Source organism: Triturus cristatus, chromosome 3_1, assembly GCF_964204655.1.
Source record: "Triturus cristatus chromosome 3_1, aTriCri1.1, whole genome shotgun sequence".
Lineage (NCBI taxonomy): Eukaryota > Metazoa > Chordata > Amphibia > Caudata > Salamandridae > Triturus > Triturus cristatus.
In genome coordinates, this window is record NC_140583.1 from 456,287,266 (window position 1) to 456,310,317 (window position 23,052).

General features: G+C 51.1%; 1 protein-coding gene across 6 annotated transcripts in view; it reads left to right on the forward strand.

Moving 5' to 3' along the window:
• The window catches only part of PDE8A (phosphodiesterase 8A), a 2,267,087-nt gene that overhangs the window by 786,263 nt on the left and 1,457,772 nt on the right, over nt 1–23,052 (forward strand). The gene's annotated exons all lie outside the window — the stretch shown is intronic.

A 23,052-nucleotide genomic window follows, 5' to 3' on the forward strand; every position in this document is an offset into this window, starting at 1 on the left:
TAAAACTCGTATAATATCTGAAAACGTAATTACTTACCTGTTTTGGATAAAGGTCCCAGTACTGAGTCTAGGCACCCAGTACTGGATTACAAAAGTAACGAGAACATACTGTACCTGCAACTTGAATTTTCTTCCATAGGGAATCATTGACTGTTTTCTTTGAAATATTTTGTGTCAACTTTTAAAATAGCTAAATATTGTTTAAAAATCATTACAGTAATTAAGTCGACTTTCATCACTTGATTCTAAGTACTGACCCAGGACTGAATCTAGGATCCAGTCCTGGAATTCCAAAAGTAATCCTAAAAGTAATCTGTTGCAAATAACTTGAAATTTCCATTGAGCTCAATGCATTGTTGTGTTTAAAATAGAGTTGCCTATTGAAACCACTTGTAACTGTTTACAAAAGTCAATTGCATATTGCAAAAGTATTTATATAAAACATCTCATTCTGAGAAAGTATATTTTAAATCCAATTGTTGGTTCTAAAATAAAACAAGCATATATTTTTTATATATAAACCATTGGCCTAGAGTTCAGTTACTGAGTCTGTAGAGAGGACCTCTATTTGGCCTCTGGGCTTACTCCGCATCATTTTTTCTGTGCTGTTTTAACCTGTTACTAAAATTACCGAAGTGTTTGGTGACATATTGCTGCTGCTCGTATTTTAAAATAATATAACCCATATTTTAATATTGCTGGCGTCAGTATTTGCACATTGCTTGTTTGCACGATAGCGTTCTTACCGTTGGAAGGCTCCTCTTGTACACTCTTCCCTGCTAAATCACCGACGGTCGACCCAAGCAGACCCGGCTGTAGGCGGGCCCGCACTGCACCTGGGATCGACACGTCAGACAGGGGGCGTGACTATCGGCAAAATAAAAACGGCGCAGCGGGCGTGCCGGTGGCGCGCCAAAGGCAAGCCCGTCTGTGCCCGTCCGCGCCCGATCCACGCCCAGCGCCAGGACCCCTGCCCCTCGCTACTTGAACTCATACAGCAGAGGGGAGCTGTTAGCCTTGGACAACTCCCCATGCAGGCCCCATGACTGGGATCTAGGTCAGAGGGTTTCAGGGATAAGATCCTGTCCCAAATGTGATGTCCAGCCTCGGAACGACGTTAGGGAGGATGGTGTGAGGACCCTGTCGAACAGGCAGAAGGTCGGAGAGCCAAAGATTAAGAGCGGGGCAGTGTCCCTTCCCATGACGAGGTGTCACCCACCTCAGTCGCTTAGTTGTGTTTTGGTGAATGTTCGGTCGCTTCATAAGCATAGCTACCAAATTCACGATCTGATAGAGAGTGGGGTGTATGATTTAATTTTTTTAACCGAAACGTGGACGGACGATGCGTCTGGTCCGGACTGGAACATTGCCCTACCGAGTGGGTATGTTGTCTCTTCCCAGGATAGACTTGATAAGAAAGGGGGGGGGGGGGAATAGCTGTTGTTCATTCATCACAGCTGAAAATTCGTGTGGAAACCCACCTGGACCTCTCCGCGGAAGCAATGTTTTTTACCATTTATGTGGCTAACATGTATAATTTACACGGAATCCTAGTTTATCATCCACCAGGTCCTAAGTCCACTTTCCCGGTTATGCTTCTGCATTTTTTAGAATCCCGGATGGACCATCACCCTTTTATGATCCTGGGCGATTTTAATTATCATTTAGAACTCACGAATCAGTCCGAGGTTGCCATGCTAGTTGATAGTTTAGCAGCGCTGGATTATAACCAAGTAGTCACTAGCCCCACACATAGTGGGGGACATACCTTAGATGGTATATTTATCAACAATATAGTTCTGAAGGTGGTCAACATCATGTCACTTCCCTGGTCTGACCATAAGGCAGTGAATTTCACTGTTATGACCGGGATATCAGTCATTCCCTCAGGTCATAGGGCAGAGAAACGTATGATCAGACCATGGTCTCAGGTGACTGCTGAAAAACTACTCCATATACTGGCCGGATCACGCCCCTCCTACACTAATGATATCTCTGTGGCGTCGATGCGCTTTAAGGATTGGTTGGTGGCGGCGGTGGAGAGGGTAGCCCCTCAGAAGCTGCTTGGATCCAGGAGAACCAAACCAAGCGCACTTTGGTACAACATCGAGCTTAAGACCTTGAAGGCCACATGTAGAAGGGCGGAGCGGCTGTGGAGAAGGGACTACAGTGCTGAGGGCAAAGCACATTATAACTGCACCCTTGCAGCTTACAAGCATGCAATAGTGGCAGCCAAGAGTGCTTATTTTTCAACCAAAATTAGGGAGGCTGGCAACTCGGCCAAGGAGCTGTTTAGGACTATAACAGTTCTGGCTAAACCGCCGCAGGATAACACCTACCGACCGGACCAAGAAACCTGCCAAAAGTTGGCGGTATATTTCCAAGAGAAGGTTCAGGTTATCTACGATGAGTTTAGTAGTATGTCCTCTAGCTCAGAGGGGGGAGAGCTAGGGCCGGAACCTGGCCCTAGGGACAACATGGGACTTAGTGAGTTTGCCCCAATTACGGTGGAGGAAACCCGTAGGTTGATCATTTCAACCAACTCAGGATCACCTTTAGATCCTTGTCCTCCATCAGTTTTTCACCTGGCTGCCGAGGTGATTGCGGAAGAGCTGTCCCAGTTAACCCCTTCGACGCGCATGACGGAACGGTTCCGTCATGCACGTCGGTTGAGCTGTGCGCATGACGGAACCGTTCCGTCATGGCCCCGCCCGCGCACGGAACCTTCAGCGTGGCGCGGAAATCCGCGCCGCGCTGAAGGGGTTAATTAACATAGCAATGCAATCCGGCTGCTACCCTTCTAGCTGGAAGAGGGCAATAATCAAACCTCTGCTAAAAAAAGCCACACTAGACCCCCTTGTCTTAAAAAACTATCGGCCAATTGCCACCCTGCCCATGTGGGCCAAGATTCTGGAGAAAGAGCTAAACCGCGCCCTTACGGCATATTTGGTGGCCCACGATCTGCTTGACTCTTCTCAGCACGGTTTTCGCGCCCAGCACTCTACAGAGTCAGCACTGTTGATCGCAGCAGAAAATGTTCGCTCTATAGTAGACGGGGGAGGTCGGGCAGTCCTGGTGATGTTGGATCTCTCGGCTGCCTTCGATACCGTTAATCATAAGGTGTTGCTTCGAAGGCTCCAGGAGTTTGGGGTACAGGGAATGGCATTGGCCCTACTTCTTGGAGGGTAGAGACCACAGCTTGTCATGGGATGGTCTACATTCGGACCCTTTTCACCTACCATGTGGAGTGCCACAGGGCTCCTCTTTATCTCCTACGCTTTTTAACATCTACGTAGCCCCTTTGGCCAAGCTCATTAGGGCTCAGGGCTTTACTATAATCTCCTACGCTGATGACTCCCAGCTTATAGCCTCTGCTGGTGAAGAAGCGAACAACACGGCTATTAAGTTCCATAGCTGTATGTCAGAAATTATGAGATGGATGCGAGAAAATTTCCTCAAAATTAATACGGAGATAATAGAATTTGGCCCTTGAAGTCCCGTGTGGAATAGCTCCTGGTGGCCGGTCGAGGCTGGTGAATGCCCCTGTCCTGTGCTCAAGGTCAGAAACCTAGGGGTGGTGTTTGACAACCAGCTCAATTTCTCTGCGCATGTCAGTAATCTTGCCTCTTCCTGCTCTTATTTAATCAGGACATTGCGGAAGATTTTCCCTTTTATCAATCCTGATGTTCGCAGGAATGTGGTGGTGGCCTTAGTGCTGTCCAGAATGGACTACTGTAACGCGTTATTGTTAGGATTAAACAAGACCTTGTTGAAGAGACTGCAGGTTCTGCAGAACGCGGCAGCCAGACTCCTGTTAGACATCCCTAGGGATCAGTCTGTCGCTGAGGGAATTAAGGCATTGCACTGGCTCCCAGTCCAGCAGCGGATAGATTTCAAGGCGTTATGCCTAGTCCACAAGGCTGTGTTTGGGGGGGAGCTAAGGAAGTTGAGAAGCTCTTTACTCCCTACCTCCCGGGTCGGACACTCAGGTCATCCACTCAAAGCCTGCTTAAACTAAACCGTGTCAAAAAAGCTAGATGGGGCGGCAGAGCTTTTTCGTTTCATGCGGCCAGCCGGTGGAATAAGCTCCCTGGCTTTGTTAAACTAACTGACAGTCATCAAGTTTTTAGAAAATTAATAAAAACACGGCTTTTTGATGTGACCAGTTGTTAGACGGGGTGGTTTCTTTCTACGGACATCGCCAAGACGCCTCGGCATTTGTTTGCGCTTTACAAGTGGTTATCCTATCCTATCCTATCCTGAGTGTGTGAGACCATTTGCTGACTGAGTGTGTACAACAAATGCTTTACACTGTCCTCTGATACTGCCTTACTGCTCGACCAAGCTACCACTTTAGAGAGTAAGGTTATATCTAACTTTAGCCTCTGTCAAGCCCTGGGGGACTGTGGACTCTGTACACCCTGTACCTATTAAGGAACAGTATATACAGATCCACTTTCTCACACTGTGTGTGTCAGATAACCAGGTGATTGCTACATCTTCTAGGTACGCCAAAATCTCCGATGATGGGGCAATATCACGCGACGCATATAGTGCCCCGTATGTGTTCATAAAGGCACGTAATATATTCTGTGTGTCATAATGTAGTGTTCCCGTGTCGTCTTTTATGGCCAGAACCATTTGCAGGGCATGTCCTGAGCATATTTTATGCGCCAAAACACTCCCCGGCTGACCCCCCTCCCCATATGTACGCACCCTCTGTCGTTTAGAAATATAATTCAGTTCATCGTCTGAAAACTCTTGATATTCTGTCATAACCCTCCTAATGTCGCACAGCAGTGCTGGGTTACATGTTTGTTCGTACTCGCACTCTAGCTCCTTTAACCTGTCTTCGCACCTAGACAGCTGTGCTCGAATGTCTTTTAAGATTCCCGCATTAGTGCTAATGCAAACCCTGCGTAGCGTAGCCTGAAAGGCCTCCCACAGCAAGCTGGGATCATTATTGGAGGGTTTGTTGAACGCAAACTAATCAGTTATGGCCTTGCTTATGGCGTCTGTGTATGCAGGGTCCAGTAACGCCCTGGCATTAAAATGCCACACGTATGGTGAAGGCGTGTACTGTGGGATTGTGATGACCAGAAGTACGGGGCAGTGGTTGGACAATGTCCTGGGCAAGTGCCTTATAGCTCGTGTCCATGATGCAACCTCTTCTGTTCCCAGCCAGTAATCAATTTGTGGCCAACTATTATGGATCATAGTAGCATGTGTGGCTTCTCTACTCTGCGGGTAGCGAAACCTCCAGATATCCACCAGTTTAGATTCAGATATGATATCACGCAGCACATGTACAGCCTTTCTATGAGGTTCTCTGGATGTGTCTGACCTATCCAGGCGTTCATTTAAGGAAAGGTTGAAATCTCCACCCCACAATATCGGCATTGCAGGGAGACTATTTATCAGGCGCCAAATCGAATTATAAAATTCATGGTCATCAACATTTGTCCCGTATGTATTTATTATACCTATACGCTGCCCTCTAATACGTCCAGTTATGACAATATAGCGACCAAGATTATCAGTGATTGTGTTATTTATGTGAAATCCCGTCCCCTTTTTCACCATTGGGAGCACACCTCTAGAGTAGGTGGAGTATGCTGAGCTTATTACCGTTTCCGCCCATCTGTTCCCCACCATACATTTGTGTGCTGGATCTAAATGAGACTCTTGCAACAGAACAATATCAATTTGGAGTCTATCCAGATAGGCAAAAACCTGTTGTATCTTTTTCGGGTTGTTAAGTCCCCTGATGTTCCACGTTAAAAGATTAAGATGCGCTTTCTGTAGTCTAGCTATGGTCTTTGGCGTGATTTAGACATATGGGTTGGTTACACATGTGCCATGAAATGGCGTTGTTGAAGTTGACCCTAATATGCATGAAGACGCAGGCGGCAGTACTAGCTCTCGCTAAGATGGCAGTACATTGCGATCTCTGTATGCTACAAAACAACCCCCAAACCCAACCCCCCACCTACTTTGGCATCCCAAATATACCAAAGACATACCCCATAGATCAGTTTCAACATAACAAGAAACTCTGTTGGGGAGCGCCTGCATGGGGGTTCCGCCGAGTGCACGCATCACCATCCAGCAATGTGGACGGGGTCGGGTACTATGTGATGAATCGAGTGCATATTGTGACATATGGAAATACTCAGAGGACAAGAAACAGCTGGCCATTGGCATCCCATAGGCGTATAATGTATCTTACAGCCACAGTTCTATCTTAGACTTTCATCCGGTTACTACTCTTTCTCATGCGCACGTCTCATGGTGCAACAAGAAAAACGCGCTGAACAGACCGCACCAACTATGTCAGTTGTTACTAAAACATGCAAATGTTATACCTACCTCCCCTCCTAATACCGTACATCTAGCAAATCTGCAAGCGAGGACACAGTAACTGTAACACAACATCCCTTCTACCACCCTCCTAATTATCAATAGCATAGCTATGCACAACAGTACGTTTCTAGGGTGGCCGCAGAAGTACTCCCGGGAGTGAAATATATGTGGGGGGGGGGAGAAGGGTCACCTGTCCCACCACCCGTTGAAGGGAAACACGCCGTCCACTAGGTCCATCCCACTTAGATGAGGAACCTCCGCCAACGGGACGGAATGTCCACCCACTCAAAGGAGAGAGTCACGCGTCCCCATCTCCGGATCCAGGCAGGCGCTTCACTGCCCAAGGTCTATTTGCAAGGATTTTCTGGGCGGGGCAGCACAATAGTCATCTCGCCGTGCCAACATCAATGCTCTTTGCAGTAAGGAGTGAGTCTCGCAATTTGAGTAGGAAGTCCTGGTTAGATCCATCCTCGCATGCTTCAGTCAGAATCTTGATCTGGTGGAGCACGACTGTGCGCCTTCTGCTTAATGCTGATCTTTTTAATGAAGTCCTGTCCATCATATGTTATCCGCAGTTTGGCCGGGAATAACATCGCCTACTCAATGCCCATTTCTCATAGTTTGGTTCGGTGGAATTCCTTACGCGCTGTCTGTACCGCCATGGTGAAGTCCGGGTAAAAGGATATAATATTTCCCTGATAATGAATTTTCTGTTTCTTCCTAGCCATCCGTAAAATTGCATCGCGGTCCCTGTAATTTAGAACTCTGGCCACTATGGGCCGTGGTGGGGTACCTGGTGGTGGCTGTGGTGCTAGTGCCCGGTGGGCCCTCTCTATGATCAAAACCGCTCTCACCTAACACATCTCACAACATGTCTTCTACATATGTTTCCAGCTTTCCCGTGTTGGTACTTTCGGGAACTCCCGTGGTGCGGACGTTATTGCGGCGCATTCTCGCCTCTAAATCCTTGGCCTTACTTTTGATAACTGCCAGGATTTTCTTCATGTTGGCGCATTTCCGTGTCGTGCCGCGAGATTCATCCTCCACCGCCGCGATGCGATCTTCCGCTGCATCCAGGCGCTCACCTTGTTTGTCTAATTTAGTAGATATACTATCGACTCGCTGAGTGAGTGAGTCTAGTTTTCCGTTGATTGCCTGGAGACTTTGCTGTATGGCTTGTTGAGCAAGTTCCATAGTTTTGTTCACCGACTGTTCTGGCTCTACCTCCGTGTCTGATTGCGCAGTCGCGCCTTTGGTATTACGTTTGGCGTCAAAATTGAGCTTCGACTGCTGCTTGTCCGGCTTACCCATATTGAGGACAAGCGATGCAGACTACTCAGCGCTAGTTCGCCTAGCACCCTGCCTCCACCCGTCCGGAAAATTAATATGTGGGAGATATGGGTCTCGTCACAGGATGTTTGCAGCCGTCCGCCGCTGGAACCCACCGGAAATTGCTTGCGTCTCGTCTGCAGTTCAGGGGCAGACACAGAAGACAGTCATGACGCCACAGACTTCTAACGCTCCAATATGCACTTTATCGCTTGCAGTGCTTGGGAGGGGATCAGCCTTCCTTATAGTATACCACAGCGCTCCGTCCTTCCACAGGCGTCAGTAAGACCGTGAAACCCCAGGCTTCCTCTTCATTCTGCGATCAGACATCCGGAAAGGTCAGCCAGGAGACACCATAAAATCCAGCCAATATTCGCTGAACAAAGGGCGCTATGACACCCTCCTCACCCAGCACAAACACACGATGGTTCAGGCACACCATTGCGATAAGTTCAGGCTAGGGCAGACGAGCATAACAGAATCGCAGCAGCCAGGGCGTCTTCTGCTTCAGCATTCAATGTATATTGACATGTTGTTCTCAGCAGGGCACCCTCCGTGTAGCCATTTAGTGTACAGCATCGCATTATTCACCCCCAGCTCACAGTGGCTCTCTCCCTTCAGGCATCACCGGAGTCCACCCGCAATTAGCGCCACTGGCCTGAGAGTGAAGCGCCGCAGCCTGCAGGGTCCGCCATTTCACCATTCACCTTCACACGTCGGGACACCTGTACGTGCAGTTCCCCTGTGCCTTCGCTCACATTTCGCCGCTATCGCATGTATTTAGAAAGAGCTCACCCGCTGCGCGACAGGAGATCCTGGCCGTTCCTGCCACCGGGGAGCTGCGTAGATTTCAAAGTCCACTCCGTGTCTTCTACACATCAGGCGCCGCCATTTTACGGTCACCGCGTTGTCTCACCGCCTCACCCAGTATCCAGTAGTTTATAGACGTTCCAGACCTCCGTTTGTCAAGATACATCCACCGGACCTCAGCAATCACCTTCCGCCGTACATATCGCTGATTTCCGCACTTCGTGACACCCGATATGCTGTGGTAAAACTCCAGCTTTTTCCCCGACCGGCGGAGCTGCTTCAGTGAGCAGCCATATCGCAGCGCGCCCTCTAGCGCCCCCCGATACCTAGATACTTAATGGAAAGCGAGGCCCACTGAAAGTTGGATTGGCTCCGAATATAAAGGACTTCCCTCTCCGGAATCGTAAGGTTTTGTATGAAGGATTTCGACGTGTTAACTTTGAAGCTCGCTACTGCTTCAAAATTATCTAATTTTGTCTGCAATGCTTGTAGTGAGGGGCCCAGGTCAGTCAATGTCATTAAATTATCATCAGCAAAAAACGAGGCCTTGTGTTCCGTTCCCCCGAATTGTATATCTCTGATCTCTAGGTTGGCTCTGAACTGAACCGCTAGGGGCTCAAAGCTAAGAGCAAATAGTAGAGGAGACAAATGGGCACCCCTGCCTCGTACCTCTGCACAGAGTGAATGGGGGCCACTGGAACCCGTTGACTTGTACTCGTGGATACTTATAATTAGCCCAGACCATGTTAATGAAACTTTGTCCGAATTCAAATTTTTGCATGGTCAGGAAGAGGAAAGATCAATCCACCTGTCAAAGGTCTTCTCAGGGTCGAGGCCCACTTAGAGTGCCGGAATTTTAAATTTGGTGACTTTTTCGATCAAATGAATTGTCCTTCGAATGGTATTGTGTGTTTGCCTTCCTTTTATGAAGCCCGATGGATCAGGGTAGATTAGTGAGGGCAGCTAATATGGCAGAGAATAGTTTGGCGCCCAGATTCAACAGTGCAATGGGCCGATACGACGCACAGTTATGTGGGTTTTTTACTGGTTTGGGAATCGCATTGATCACTGCCTGGTCAATAGAGTTGGAGACTGTTGAGTCTTCCACTATTGCGTTAAATAACGAGGTGAGGTGTGGTGTAAGTTATATTGAGCCATCAGCCAATCAGGCCCTGGTGATTTGTGTAATTTGAGTTTGGAGATTGTTAACTTCACTTCTACCTCAGTGATGGGACTATTTAGCCGTTCGTTCTCCGCTGGTGGTATCTGGGGTAGCTCTAGGGAATCTAAGTATTTCTGCTGTACGCTGGCATCTGAATGTGTACCTGTGTAAAGATCCCTGTAAAACCCTTCGAAAATGCATGCTTTGACATAGTCTTTGTGGGCCAGATTGCCGTCCCTATCCCGTATACCCCCTATGTATTCACGCTCCCTTTTCTCACGTAATTGTCTTGCTAAATTTGTCCCTACTTTTCCTCCCTGTGCATAGGCTATTTGCCGGAGCCTTAACAGCGTGTATTCCGCCCAATTTGTGTAAATCGCTTTGATTTTCCCCTTCAATGCTGTGAGTTGACGCCTCAATAGCCGTGATGGAGTTTTCTTATGGTTCCTTTCTACTTTCTCCAGTTCCTCCTCTAGCTCTAGTCTTTCTTTGGCACTCCGCTTGTTTAAAATGGAGTTCAGTTCTATGCACTTACCTCTGAGGACCGCTTTGAATGCATCCCAGTTATTCTGGGCTGTAGTGGCCTGAGGCTGGTTAAGCTAAAAAAATTCTAAGATGGACTTCCATCTGGGAGTGTTTGCCCCTTTATGCCCCCAAGACAGACTAATAGTAACTAAACTGTGATCTGAGGACATGGTTGGGAGTATCTTTGCTTCTAAGGAGCCTAGAAGGAATTGACTCATAAAAATGTGATCTAATCTAGAGTATGTCGAGTGTACGTGTTAAAAGAAGGAATAATTTTTAGTGGTTGGGTAGAGCGTTCGCCAGGCGTCCCGTACGCCCAGCGCTTGTATTTTCTGCTTGGTTCCCTTGGAAAAGATGCTTGTGGCCTCCCTCTGAGGTTATGGGATGTCCATTTCAGCCTGCCATATCAGATTAAAGTCGCCCATGAGAATCGTTGATCCCTCTACAAACTGGCCTATCTGGTCTAGGAGGGAGGCCAAAAACACCGTTTGCCCTGTATTCGGTACATATACAGAAATAAACGTACAAAGTCTTCCTCTCAATTTCCCCTTTACCATGATTATTCTGCCCTCTCGACCTGTCTTAATAGCCTCCGTTTGGTATTTTGTCGAGCTGTGAAACAGCAAGACGACTCCCTTTTGCTTGGAGTTGGCAGACGATCTATAGATTAGGAGATATTTTTTATGGCAGAGTCGCGTCTCCAGACGATCTATAGATTAGGGGATTGTTTTTATGGCAGAGTCGCGTCTCTTCGTTTTTTTTTTAGGTGCGTTTCCAGCTACGCAACCACCTTGAACTAATGATCTGTAAGGTATTTCCATATTTTGTCTTTTTAGCGCCAAATTCATGCCTTTAACGTTCCATAAGTCTATTGGGACTATGTTGTAAAATCTCGAGCACTGTCCCTCCCATGTCTTCCCCTGCAGGCCACCGCTCTCCCCTTATCCTCCCCTGATTGTTTCTTACCTTTGCCCTTTCCAACACTGAAGCACGATCTCGCACTCCCCACCAGTAAAGATTGCCTCTCTGTCTCTTGAGTCCACCACCAGGAACCCCCACCCCCAAACCAGAAAAAGAAAACTAAGTCCCCTCCAAACGCTACTCCGGAGAGCCAACGGGCTTCCAGCCAGTTCAGTCTTGATGAGAAATGGTGTGATAGCGTGAGACCTGGGCAGAGCCCCAACCATCAGATGCTTCTTGCATAGCGTTCCATCTGTAACGAAATCTTCTGTGTTATGGTCCGGTATAATCAGTCATTCATGACGCAGGTGCAGACGTATTATTCGCCATTGTTTAGCCTGCTGCCATCTTTCTTCTTATTTGGCTCTGTCCCCTAGGGCAGGATGTGAAGTTTTCCCTGGCCATTGTGTGACCGTTTCTGTCTTCATTTTACGCTGGGTTTGCCTTTTGTCATGGTGTGTCATTGCCGTCTTGGCCTTGTCGTCGCATCCGAACCTTTTGAGGGTCCTTGACTGTTTTCTTCTTCAGGGACAGGTAGGCCCAAAATGCAGAAGGCCGTCTTCTAGGCCTGTGACATGCTGAGGTTTATTGTTGAGCTCGAAGGCGAGACCAAATGGGAAAGTCCACCTGTAAAGTATATTGTCCTCTCTGAGTTTAGTCGTGATGGGCCTTAGTTGTTGTCTACATGCCAGTGTGAAGGGCGCCAGGTCTTGAAACAGCAGACATTTGTATCCCTTGAACGAGGTCTCCTCCTTGCGGCTTGCAATATAGTTTCTTTTGTTTTAAAAGAATGCAGTTTGACGAGGACATCCCTTGTGCGACGACGGTCGCCTGTGTGCTGGTTACCAACTCGATGCACCCTGTCTATTTTCATCTTCAGCTGGAGCGGGCTCAGAATCTCTGCAATAAGCTCCTCTACAAAGGCCTTCAAGTCCGGTCTCTCTGCCCCCTCCTCCAGGCCTCTTATACGTATATTCTCCCTCCGAGACCTGTTCTCCAGGTCTTCAGCCTTCAGGAGGACCTGTTGAAGCTGCACCTGGAGCTCTTCTTGTTTCTCCTGCATCTTATTTGTGCGATTGTCCAGGTCTTGCGAGTGCTCCTCCATTTCAAGAACTCTGGCACCCACTGCGTCTACATCTTGCTGGAGGGACGACATGCGTTCCGAGAGGTCCGTCTTCAGCTGTTCCATCGAGGGCCGTAGATTTTGATTAATTTCTGCGCACAGTTCGGCCTTGAAATCTGAGGGAGGCCATCAGATTTTCTCTAGTGAGCGTCATTGTGCTGGTCTGTCCGCTTTCGTCTTGTTCTTGCCTCTTCTTTGTTACCGTGAAGTATCTGGATACCTTGTTTGCCGCTTTTTTGGGTGGCATATGGGCAGCTCAAAGAGCCCTCTTCATTAGAGCTGATTGCTCACCCTTCGGTAAGTGGCTTCTATATAGATATGAGATTTGTATTGATGCTCAGCTATTGTATGTGGCCCAGATCGGTAGGCCCACGCATTACCTGCAAATGACAGCGACCATCTAGATGCTTATGAAATGTCACTGCCCTCCCCTCTCCATGGGTGGCGCTTTTGGTACTAGTAGTAGGGAGTCTGGTTATTCCCACTAATCCCCTACATGTGTTTTTGTGACTTTAGCTGTGTGACCAAGGTCCCCACTGCTCTCAGGAATTTAATTTGCAGGCCCCATCTTGAAGTCAGCCATATGATGTGGCATTACGATCACTTCGACTCATTCATCCTCTTCGGAGTTGAGAATAGGGAGTCAGAACATCTCCATTAGTCCCCTGATCAAGTTTCTGTGTCTCTAACCCTCAACTTGCTGTTCCCACTGCAGTTAGACTGTTACTGCTCAGGCTCCAACTTAAGGTCAGGCAGCTCTTTCCAGCCCTGTTGAGGCCTCCGGCCGACTTCGCCCCGGTGTGTAATGAGTCTATGATGGGGGCACCCTCCCGAGCATCCCTCACTCTCAGTATCTCCTGCCTCGAGGGCCCCTCCTACCTCCGCTGCATCGTAGGGCCGAACGGGAGCCCCTCACATGTGTCATGGGGTCTTGATCGAATGCTCTTGTACATCACTGTGTATTTTATGCTGAGTGCCTCACTTGCTCGGTGGTCACCTGGATGGCCAGTTTTCCAGCACAAGGCCTCCATTGTGAACCCCAAGGTATAATTCACCAGCAGTGCCTCCCTTCAAAATGGCACTCATAATTACCTAATTGGAAACAGAACTACCTAATCCACATCAACTCATGGGAATAGAAGTAGGGCTACCATGATCAATGTACAACTAAACAGAAAGAAAAGGACCTACTATTCCAATGACCTCTCTAGAAAGGGAAAAAGGACTATACACACTGATACTTCAATGACTTTATATCACCTAATTTACTCTCTGTATGCTCATGATGGGGCTCTGTGGCTCCGCGGGTACGGGCTGCCAGGGGTATCGACCACAAGTTCCTCCTGGGACACCATAGTAACGAGGCGGCTGTGCACTGGAGGGCCCCCTGGGAGACCGGGGACTGCTGCAGTAATCGGAGGCGGCCTGGGTGCGATCGCTTGACTGCCTGGAGGGGACCGTGGTGTGGACGAGCTCCGTGATCGTTGTGGGGCCTGAGAATACGCTTCTACGCCACACTTTGGGAGGAGCTGATAGATGGTCCTGGACATCTTTCATTCTGGCCAGCTGGCCCACCTTGGGTGGCCAAGAGTTCCTCCTTATCGGCCCTATTCTACTTGCCCTACAACCGCCTTTGTCTCTGCTTAACCATGATGACCTCCCCTCTGGTCCTGCTACTACGGCGGCCATATACCAGCCCGGTGAGCTGCCTTCGCCCGGAGTTTCAATCCAGGTCAGGATCAATGTCTCTACCTAGCACTGTGATCCTCTAGGGGACTCCCACTCCCATGCTGACCTCCATACTTGGAGGTCCTATTCCCTGGGTGGTAGGTTTTGGCCCCGTTACGATCCCACTCCCTCTCCGCTACTGGACACTACCTAGCCTTCTATCCCACCAGTATGATGGTTTAGAGGGGAGTTAGACCAGAGTCCCTGACCGTGCATTTCTAGTCACCTCCTGTCCACAATCTCATTGGATAATGCTCACTTGACTTCCGGAAAATGCACCCTCCTCTTCTTCTTCTTCTTCTTCTTTGCGCTATTGCTACCCTGGTCGCCCTTCCTCTCCCTATCATGGCTTCCTTTCGAATTAAGTCGGGAGTTAACTGCTTCAAAGTCATTTACCCACTCAATCTGACCAAAGCAGCAGCAAAACGGTTCAAGCACAACACCATTGAACAATTCCCAGGTTCCCTCTTTGTTTTTTTGTTGTTTTTTAAATAACTTTTTATTAACAACGAGATATGCAGCAATGCAGCAATCGTGACACATATATAACACCTTCATAGACGTAATACACGTTGGGCATTTGAGACAATAAGCAGTACATCAAGGGCATTTAGGGCAGAGACTCAGCAAGCAGCGACACATTAGAAAGGTGATCCCCGGAACAGTTTAGGGCCAGCGGGGTCACTTCACACGGTACCTCGGCAAGGTTTCTCCAAGCATTCCGGTCAATGCACCCCCTTCCAGATTGTCTAATATGGCCTGTCTCTCTCATCGGAGTTCTATTGTGGGAGAAATGCAAATGTCCCCCGATACTTATTCCATCGTCCCCATTTGTGATCCCATTTTTTGGGGCAGCCTCGACCTTTATAGACTGTTTTCTCCGCCACCATCGATAAATCCATATCATTGGCCCATGCGCGCAGCGATGGCACAGTAGCTACCCCCCACTTCTGGGCAATGTTTCTTTTAGCTATGGCCCAACCCAACGTCGCCCACTCCTGCTCTGCCGGGTTAAGGTCCGTAGCATCCCACACATTTAGGAGGCACAGCTGTGGGGAGGGTGCGACCACCTTCCCGATGGCCCTCGCCATCTGCAGAGTGACTTCTATCCAAAAGTGGTTGACGGGGGGCAGGCCCACAAGATATGTGTAAATGTGCCTACTTGATGCCAATTTCGCAGGCAGAGCTCATCGGTACGCCTACCTAATTTACACAGCAGGTTTGCATCAAAGTACACTCGATGCAGAACCTTGAGCTGAACCAGCCGTAGCCGCATTGGTATCGCCACCTCCCGAGGGGAGGCCAGCACATCCCTCCATTCTTCGTCAGACAAGTCGCCCTCCTCTGTTTCCCACCTGGCCCGTACCTTCTGCAGTGCGATTATTAATTAACTTTTTATATGTTAAGGAGATAGCCCTACGGTCCATAGGATCTAGCAACAATCTGTCTTCCAAAGGTGAGTAAGCTGGAAGGGGAGTACCAGCGGGTAGGACGCGGTCAATAGCATGGCTTATTTGTAGATAGCGAAACTGCTCAGAGGGTGCAAGTTGGTACTTAAGTTGAAGCTCTGCGAAGGTCGCCTTCTTACCTTTACCCCACACGTCCCCCACCCTAGAGATGCCAATAAGATCCCACTTATCGAATCCTACGCAGGAGCTCAGCCGACCCAGACAGTCAGGTTCCCAGAGGGGGGTGGCCTTAGTCAGCCATCCGTACCATCCCATACTCCTCTGGAGTAGATGCCAAATTTCCACCGTTCTGGCCGTGGGGCCAGTCAAGCCTATTTTCTTGGGGTTGGAGTACAGCGCTCGGTTGTACCCCTCCCCCCCCCCCCCCCCCCCCCTTCCCCATGAGCCAGCAGTCCATCCGGAAGCTTGGGTCGTCATGTGACCCGAGCACCCACTGGTTAATCGCAATAATTGCGTCGCTTGGTAATAAAGGCCTAAATCCGGCAGTCCAATCCCACCGTCATACCAGCCCATGGTCAGTTTTTGCATTGCGATGCGCGGTGGCCCGGCGGCCCGGCCTCCCACAACAACCCACGCTGTGCTGCGTCAATCTTTAAGAAATAGGACTCGGGGACCGGTACGGGTGTGTTCTGAAGGGCATAAAGAAAATGGGGGAGAGCTAGCATTTTAAAAAGGGCTGCCCTTCCCAGGAGGATAAGGGGCAGTGTTTTCCAGTGGATCACGTCGGATTTGAACCGTTGTAATGGGCCCCCCAAATTTCATAGAATAATGCTTAGTCCGCTGTTATGAAAATACCCAGATATTGAAAACCCAGTAGCGCTACCGGTATATTATATCCCCGAGGGCTAAGCGGCGGGTCACCCCAGAGGGGATACATCTGGGATTTGGACCAGTTGATCTGGTATCCAGAGTGGGCCCCAAAGATATGGAAAATATGTAGTGCTCGACGGATCGAACGTGCCGGGGAGGCCAGGTATAACAGAATATCGTCCGCATATAAAGAGATGCGATCTTCATGTTCCGCTGTCCATTTAAGGCCCCTGATTTCTGGGTCGTTCCGGATCCAGACCGCGAGTGGCTCAAGCACCAAGGCAAAAAGGAGCGGCGATAGGGGGCAGCCCTGCCTCGTGCCACGGCCGAGGGAGAAGGATGTCGAACGGTGGTTATTGACTGATACATGAGCCGTGGGCAGGGTATAGAGCAGTCGGATCCATCCTATCAGCCGAGGCCCCAACCCCACACGGGTAAGGACGGCGAAGAGGTAATCCCACGCCACCGTATCGAACGCCATCTTGGCATCGAGGGCAAGCAATAGAGCCTCCTCTTGGAGTGTCCCCGTCCGACCCAGGGCCCCGTGGACACGACGCAGATTACGCGTGGTATTTCGGCCAGGCATGAAACCCGACTGGTCCGGGTGGATCAGGGCCGTGAGATACGGAAGTAGTCGGTTGCCCAGCAGCTTATCCAGGATTTTGGCCTCCACTGTGATCAAGGAGATAGGCCTGCATGATGCACATTCATCTGCTGGTTTACCAGGTTTGCGGATTACCACTATTGTGGCTTCACGGATTTCGGCCGGGAGAGTACCGGTCTCATAGCATTCCTTATACAAGTCGAGCAGGTGGGGCGCCAGCTTCAGAGTCATAAATTTCACGAATTCTATTGGGATTCCATTGGGACCCATGGCTTTGCCGGATCGGGTATCCCGGATGGCCGTCTGAATTTCTTCGAGCGAAATGTCCGACTCCAGAGTCTCTCGGTCTTGCTGGGAAAGGCATCGCATTTCTATGGTGGCCAGGAGGTCTGCCGCCCAACATGCCTGCGAGTTCTGTGGCGGGGTGTATATTTGCCCATAGTGCTCTGCAAAGCGTTCGGCAATGTTTTGAGGGTCAGTGATCAGTACCCCATTGGGTCCTTTGATCGCCCCCACCCATCGCGCCGCCAACTCCTTACGCTCCAACCAAGCCAACAGTTTACCCGTACGTTCCCCCATTTCATAAATTCTGTGTCTGGTGGCGAGGGACCGTCTGCTGGCCTCCTCCCAGAGCAATTGTTTATAGTCCCGTCTCTTAACGTCTAGTAAGTGTTGGGTCCCCCTGCGCTGGGGTGCGTGACGTCTCTTGCTCGAGTTGCAATATCTCCGTCTCCAGCTCGCTAACCCGTCTTCTACGTTCATTTTTATGTCCCACCATCAGGGACAGTGCTCGTCCCTTGATAACCACCCCGTATGCTCCCCATAATGTTACCGCCGAGTCCACCGATCCCGTATTTTCATCAAAGTAATAATCCGTGTCGCGTCGCAAGGAGTCTCTGATATGCAGGATTTTCAGCAGCCACGGCTGAATCCGGATGGGACCAGGTTGTCGCAGTATAGTCGTTCCAAAGAAAGACACTACCGGGGAGTGATCAGATATCCCTCTAGCTAAGCCAGAGGTATCTGTGAAATATTGGATACACTGCGCTTGAGTGAACAGATAATCAAGCCGCGAGTGACTGCCGTGTACTCCAGAATGGAAAGTGTAAAGCGTGTCTCTGGGGTGTGACCACCTCCAAATATCTACCAGGCCGAATGCATCCGCAAAATTACTTAGTTGCGAGCCCCTCGGATCGCCCCTACGGGGTGGAGTGCGGTCCAGGGTCTCTTCCATAGTTAGGTTAAAATCACTGCTCAAAATCACTGCACCCTCCAGAAGGGTCATTAGGATTGTCCCTACGTCCGCCAGGGTCTGGCGTTGGAGGCCAGGTGGCGCATATACTGAGATTAGGTTAAGGGCCCTCCCTTTCCAACTACCTGAGCAAACCACATACTTACCCTGAGGCTCGGTGTGAGTGGCGTGGATCACATAGGGGCAGCCCTTTCGCAGGAGGATCCCCATCCCCCTGGATCCCGAGGTAAATCCGGAGTGCGCAACCATGCGATATCCCTTCCGGTCTAGGGCCTGGCAGGAGTTACCTATGAGATGAGTTTCTTGGAGCAGCACCACATCTACGCGCTTTCGGTGTATATATTGTTGCACTATGCTCCGTTTAATTTTATCGCCCAGCCCATTAACGTTCCAGGTCATTAGACTGAGCCTCTGAGCCTTAGCCATCAGATCTGGACAGCAACATGCAGGAGTAGTCGGGGTGATCAATGTACAGGGGTCTCAGAACCAGCATTCCCAGTACCGCCATCCGCCGCCCCCCGCCCAGCCCAAAGACAACTGAGAGGAGATCAGAATTCAAGAGGAGACTAGCCCGTGCCGTGCATTGACAAAAATTACTGTGTCGGACTGCTGCAAAAAAACAATAAATAACATCCCCCCCAACCACCTCAATCCAATAAACTACCCAACCCTCCCTGCTCCCTGCAAAACGGGACTACAACCGCCCGCCTCCCCCAACAAGCAGAGTGCCTGTCGCCCCCCCATAAATCTTTCGAGGAAACGTGAGCTGCCCCACTCCCATCAGAACAAATGACAACTTACAGAAAACCCCTCCCCTCCCCCCCCACCCTACTCACAACAAGTCAAAGAATACCGTTTGAGCATTGCTCGAACCGCCAGAGCCCTCCTCGACCCCGTAACTACGTGCCGAACTTGAACTCCCCCACATCCCTCCATCAAACATTCCCATCAGTAAACACACAGTTGAGGGGAGGCCACCAATATTAGTATGAGCACGGCTCACGACCCTCCGAAGCCTACAACGAGGGACCATGCTAGCAACAGAGCCGAGGATGCAACACACTCCCAGCGGAAGTGTCATCTATACATTATGTACTATCCCTGTGAGGATAGCAGTCCGCCTCTTGACATCTACAGGGGGGATACTGTGTGGCCATGGGAGGTCCTATACCTTCTTACCATCGTCCAGAGTCAATGATCACCCACTGGGCCGGGGGCCCCAGAATCCGAACGTACCGGAGAGCGTCTCTGCTGGCGCCAATCGTCGGCCGCATCCGCCGCCGATGGACCCTTTTTCTTACGTTTGTCTACAGTGCGCCAACCGTCCAGCCAGTCCCAAGCATCCTCCGGGCGCATGAAAAACAAGGATATGCCCTCGGCCTCCACTCGCAGCTTGGCCGGGAACATCATGGCGTACTTAACATCATGTTCGCAAAGGGCCTTTTTCACCTCCAGGAAACTGCGTCTTTGTTTCTGAACCCGTAGGGTAAAGTCCGGAAAGAACGTGATGTTGCTGTTTTCCACGGTGACGGGTGGAGCTGCCCCCGCCGTTTGAAGAAAAATGTCCCGATCCCGGTAGTTGAACACTCGGGCCAGAATTGGTCTGGGAGGGGCCCCCGGCCCAGGGCGACCCCCCGGCACTCGATGGGCTCTTTCAATGGAGAAACACTTGGAGAGACCCCTAGGCTGTAAATGAGTGAGGACCAGGGCTTCGACAAAGAGGTCCGCTGCTTGTTATGTTATGTTAAATTAACTTATAAAGCGCAACGGTTACCCAAGGGTGTCCTGGCGCTGTTACCAATCTTAATAGCTACGTTACAGAGATCTGGATAGAAGAAAGCACTTGCCTTAGAGGGTGAACAACCATGTCTTTAATGCCCTTCTGAAAGACAGCAGGTCTGTCAGGTTTCTAAGCTGGGCCGGAAGGGCGTTCCAGGCCTTGGCCGCCCCTACAACAATTCTTCTGCCTCCCCAAGAGTTTTTTTACCTTGGGGATAGCGGCCAGTTTCGCTTCCCGAGAGCGGAGATCCCTCGAGGGTATGTACCATTTGCTTGCCCCTCCGCCCGCTCCAGCACACCGATAATTCGTACATTATTCCGGCGCATCCTGCCTTCATAGCCGTCCAGCTGCCGAGCAAGTACCTCGTGGGATGTTCGCAGGTCAGTGATTTCACGCTTAAGGAGGCTGGTGTCGTTCGACAGTTCTTTGGTGACCGCTTCCACTGCCTCCACCTGGTCGGCGATCTTTCTGACGTCCTCGCGAATCAGACCAACATCGGTGACCACAGTATTGATCCGATGTTCAAGGGACGACTTGACGGCTTTGATGGCGTCCAGGAGGTCTTTATTCGTCGGGTCACTCCCACCGTCTGAGGCCTGCGCTCCAGCCCGATCACCGCCCTGTTGCTGGTGCCATGCGAATTTCTCCAGCTTGGCCTGTGTCGTGTTTTTGGTGCCCCGCCCGGACGGCATGATCGCCCTTCAGTGGGCACGCCACAGCTCCGGGGCAACGCGGCTAATCCCCGCCGCCTGCGGTGGGTAACCTCCACCCGGCCTGTCGGTTTTCGCAGGCTGCACCCCAGTCGCCAGGGCGCCCTCTCCGGCTCCAATATCCTGGAGCGGACCACTGCCAGGGCCGGTCACCGCCACCCTGTTACTGCTTCACCGTGGCCGGATAGTCGCTCTCCAGCCAGGCGCCCCTGCACGTGGAGGCCTGGCATCAGGGTTCGCAGAGAGGCCCTCGTGTCCCGGCACTCAGTAAGGCCGCACCCCGGCTCCCGCCGCCGGTCGTCTGAATGATAGCCCCAGCGGTCAAGTCTCGCTCCTCCGCCGAAGCGGGAGTCCGAGGGCTCCCCGCATGATCTGGCACCCCACCTCCTGGTAGGTCCCGCAATCCACCACTTGAGCAGACCCCTACTGGTGGCGCGGGGGTCAGGTCATCCGCCTCAGCACTCCGTTGTCTCTTTGCCTTGATGGCGCCACCGATCACGCCCGGACACTGTATGGGTCTCTGAGGTGGCACGGGGGGGCCGCAGAGTCACTCGGGACACGCTTCTGCCCCGCTGGAGACGCCGCATCTCATGTTGCCTCTCCCCCGGCAGACTAGGCCGCCGCCGCGACCGCTCTTGTCCCAACGCCTACCTGGGTCGCCCTTCCTTCAACTTGGGGATCGCTGGCACCCGGGGCCAGGAGTGGGCTCGTCCCGAGATCTCACCACTCAGAGCGGCAACCGGGACCCACCGCGCCACCTCCGCCGCCCTCCTTGTCGGAGCTCTGCCGCCACCGGACACGATCCGGCCACACCTCCAGGCCCAAAAGTCCACCGGCAGCACCGGGTGTGTACAGCCCTGCAGCCTCTGTCTCCGTTGGGGCTTCAGTGGGGTCGGGCCGATCAAAGGGCCCCGCGGAACCAGCCCTCGAGTCACCCGGGGCACCGCGCCCCAGCACACTCTGCACCGGAAGTCCCAGGCCGCGGCCTCACGTAGCCGCCTCGTCCGTCCAGGCCGCACCTCTCGGCCACCCGGCAGCCCAACAGCTCCCGCGAAGTGGAGCTCAGTCGCGGCCCCACCTCCGATCGCCACCAAACTTCGCCGCCCGGTCAGCGGGGGCTCCAGCACCACCAGCGTCAGCTCTTCGCTCGGGTCGGGGCCTCGGGGCGCAGATATTCAGGATTTTTCGGGAGTGGCGCTGCAGAGCTTCGCTACTGCGCGGCCATTCCAGTCGGCAGCAAGCCACGCCCCCCAGATTCCCTCTTTGTTGATCAATTCCATAATGGGTGCCTAGGGAAACTCAAAAATGACTTAATTTTTTTCACTCACGATATGCCTTCCTGGTCCACCAGCTTCTTCAATTCCTTCAACGTCTCTTCTTCCTCATCTATCCCGCATGGACAGCGGCTAAAAATGTCCCCCTCCACTAGCTTTAATGGCTCTCTCACCAATACACTTTACAATAATGGTACTGTCTTGATACAAGCTACAGACTCCTGTCTTTCCCTCTTTGATCATCTCTTCCACTCCCTTCGTCCAACCCTTACAACTATGATTTCCCCGGATTCTCCTTTGAGCCCATCTCCTTTCTCCCTTTCTCCCCCCCCTGACTCCCCGATACTCGATCAGGCTGCGTTCCCGGGAGTCACAGGCCTAACCTTTGTTCCCACCTACCTTTGCTCCCTCCCCTCTCACCCCTCCCCCTTCCCAATTGGTTCCTCCCCCTAGCTCTTCTACCTTTCCTTCCCAATTGGTACCTCCCCCTAGCTCTTCTACCTTGCCTCTGGCATCCACTCCCCCTCTCCACCCTGCACCTGCCGATTCTCCTACGCTTTCTCCTCCCCCCTAATCCAACCAACCGCCCCCCTTATTATTCCACCTGTCTTACAACCTGGTCTATGGATCAACTTTCCTTACCTTCCCCCTTCCCTCCCCCTGTCACCTCATCCCTTTCCGCTCTTCCCCGTCCCTCGTCCCCTTAATTCTTCTCTTGCACCTCCCTTCTCTCTTCAACCTCCCCTCCCTCTTCCCTTGCTTCCTAACCATGTCTCCTTCCTCGTCTCCCACTCACTCCACCTGTTGCCTGTCCCCCTTCAATCACCGTTCATAACTTACAGTACTTGTCCTGCTCCTTCCTCTCTTTTCTCCCCATACTTCTGGCCTTCCTTGGATTCCCCTCCCTCCCCGCCTTGTACAGCACCCTCTCCTCTCTTCTCCACGTACCTTTGGCATTCATCTAACCCCCTGTCCTCCCCTCCCTGTTCAGCCTCTTCTCCTCTCTTCTCCCCTTACCTTTGGCCTTCATTTGACCCCCTTCCGACTCCTCATCCTTCTCCTCCTATTTATGATCTCTACTCTTCCCCTCTGTTCAACACCAGTAATAATATTTCTCTTCCCACCTCTGTTTTATCATCCTCTCCTATCGCCC